The sequence below is a fragment of the Austrofundulus limnaeus genome, unplaced genomic scaffold (genome assembly GCF_001266775.1).
Source record: "Austrofundulus limnaeus strain Quisiro unplaced genomic scaffold, Austrofundulus_limnaeus-1.0 Scaffold54, whole genome shotgun sequence".
NCBI classification, from domain to species: Eukaryota; Metazoa; Chordata; class Actinopteri; order Cyprinodontiformes; family Rivulidae; genus Austrofundulus; species Austrofundulus limnaeus.
Window position 1 is genome coordinate 1,609,140 of NW_013952456.1, and position 2,620 is coordinate 1,611,759.

At 34.1% G+C, this 2,620-nt stretch overlaps 1 protein-coding gene across 1 annotated transcript in view; it reads left to right on the forward strand.

The window, feature by feature from the left end:
- Positions 1 to 398: 398 nt before the first annotated feature.
- zgc:162816 (D-threo-3-hydroxyaspartate dehydratase) overlaps positions 399 to 2,620 on the forward strand; it is an 8,176-nt gene continuing 5,954 nt past the window's right edge. The window contains exon 1 of the mRNA XM_014008977.1: positions 399 to 435. The gene's annotated coding sequence lies outside the window, so the exon portion shown is untranslated. The remainder of the gene's footprint in view (positions 436 to 2,620) is intronic.

Consider the following 2,620-nt stretch of genomic DNA (forward strand, 5'->3'; position numbering starts at 1 on the left):
TACATGCACTATAGCCTGCTAAATTTTAAAATTAAACAGTTAACAATAATTAATTAAATAAAATAACATTATGAAAACGTACGTGATTATGAGGATTATGGTTTATTTCGTAAAATTCCAAAACATGTTTTCTTTTTTGATTAGTTTATTGATTAGTTGCATATTTCTTGGTTTGTAATCACATTAAAAACACAGCTTGTCGAATGACTTTAGAATAGATCACCATAAAATATCTGTTAAGCCTGTTCCCACTTGTAGTTATTAAATAAATTGAAATTTGTGTGCACTAAATGAATTTYTCTGAGAAAAAACGTTTATCAAACGCCGAATGCAAAGAGAACGCGTTTTTCTTTTAGATATTTTGACCCTTTGCGGACGCCGTAGCTACAAAAATCACAAGACGAAGCTTTAGAAAGACAGAAGTGCTTCTAAAGGGTAATTAAATGTATTTTTCATTCATTCATTCATTCTGTTGTCTGCTGTTGCATTTGTGGCTGGATAAATCTATTTGGTTTATTATCCGTTGTTACTTTTRGTTCTAAAAGTGTCGTAAAAATGTTTTAATGGTTTATAAGGGTTAATAGTTTCAAAGTTCAGTGACAGTGAGGGCTAAAGTGCGGGCAGCTTAAAGAAACGCAGCACTGTTGAGTGACATATACATATTTACATTTTTATTAACTCAAGAAATGTTCTTTGTAATTTGACTCAGTGATGCACAATAATTTAATTGCATGTGAAATATCTTGTTTGTGTGTGTGTGTGTGTGTGTGTGTGTGTGTGTGTGTGTGTGTGTGTGNTTTTTTTTACAAACACAGAGTCTCACTAGACAAAGTTGCTAATGATGGTGCTAAAAGTAAACTGTGGGGTCCTGACATCTTTGTATTTACATCTTGTTATGCTGTTATTGTGGTTTGTTCAGTGTATAAGAGTGTATTAGAAARGCCTTTTAAAAAAGAAAAACATTACACAATTTTCCTACATGCAACTACAGAGTCCCAAACAGACACATATCCTGACTTACATACAACCAAGAAAGAATCTAATCTGTATACAAAAAGTTCAAATAAAGGCTAAAATGTGACCCCCAACTATGTGTTTTGTCTTTAAACATATTTATTATAAAGGGTTTATTTGTCTTGAATTTACGAGAAATAAAATTTGTGCCATCTGCATGCAAACACTGTAAATAATACATTTTCAAATTTACAATTCTATTACCTTCTTTATATCAAGGACATTACTAAATCATATAACAAAATATTTATTCTCAGTAATAACATCTAGAATTTTTTTATCAAACTGGAAGACCCTGAGCTTCTTTGCAGCAGTTAAATAACTGAGATTCAACTTGTTTCTCTCAGAGTATTCAAAACAAGTTACCCAAAATTAATTTAATCTATTTCAGGATATTTTCATACCTGAATTTTATGTCAAAATTCATCTTCAAGTTCACGTCATTCTGAAATCAAACAACATTAAGGACAACTGATTTAAGCTGTAAGAAATATKATTTTAGTGATTGTAAATTGTCAAATAAAATCAAAATAAATGAATAGACCTCACTAAATCTGCGTTGGATTAATTTCTCAAAATGACCGTGTCTGTGGTGTCCAGCAGCATAGAGAAGTGGTCATGATTTCCAGCAGTTTATTTTCTGCCTCATTTTTAAAATTTATTTATTTATTTTGTTAGATTACTGATTATGTATACATTTACTGAAATTCATCATCATATTAAATTAGAACTTTAACAATTCTTTGGGAAGATTCCTTCAGGAAAATTAAAAACAACGGTTAGGTCTTAAAGTACAAAGAATGTATGCTCGGTGGACCTAAGGACCATGAACATCAGAAAATGTCCCCGAAAAAATCGGATCAGTGGGTGGTCCTCTACAGTATGCCAAAAATAAAAATGTGACTTTTTAAGGTGCTTCCTGACAAAATTGTTCCCTTTGCAAAGAAAATCCTTTGGACCAAATTTTGTGTCGATACAACTTTTCTAACGACTGCCGCATGTGGGGTGAAAATTAAAATGGTTGAGCTCATTTGTGCATGCCAACATGCTTGTTTAGATACGAAATACAAAGTGAAACAAAGTGGCAGCATAGTGGCTCAGTTGGTAGAGCAGATGCCTCTCAGCAAGAAGGTCACCGGATCGAATCCCAGCCCGGGAACCCTACTGGGTGGAGTTTGCTTGTTCTCTCCTTGCGTGTGTGGGTTTTCTCCAGTTACTTTGGCTTCCTCCCAAAAAAAAACATTGGTGACTCTAAATTGTCCGCATCTATGTGGCCCTATGATGGACTTGTGACCAGTGATTGCTGTGGGCACCATGAACCTGAAAGAAAGAAGCTAATGCATGGGCTTACAAGACACAAATAAAACAAATGTCATTGTTCACATATTTGGTGAGAACAAACAGTCATGAAGAGTGGCATTTGGTCATGACTTTCTTCACTTCCAGGAACTGACATCGGTGCCACCTAACAACTTGCAGCATGTGTTGCCACTGCTGATCACTTGATTGTAATCCAGGATAGTTCCCTGTTTATTAAAGTCATTGACATTCTAATCATTGGTCACTTACATCCTAATCATTGGTCACTTACATCCTAATCATTGGT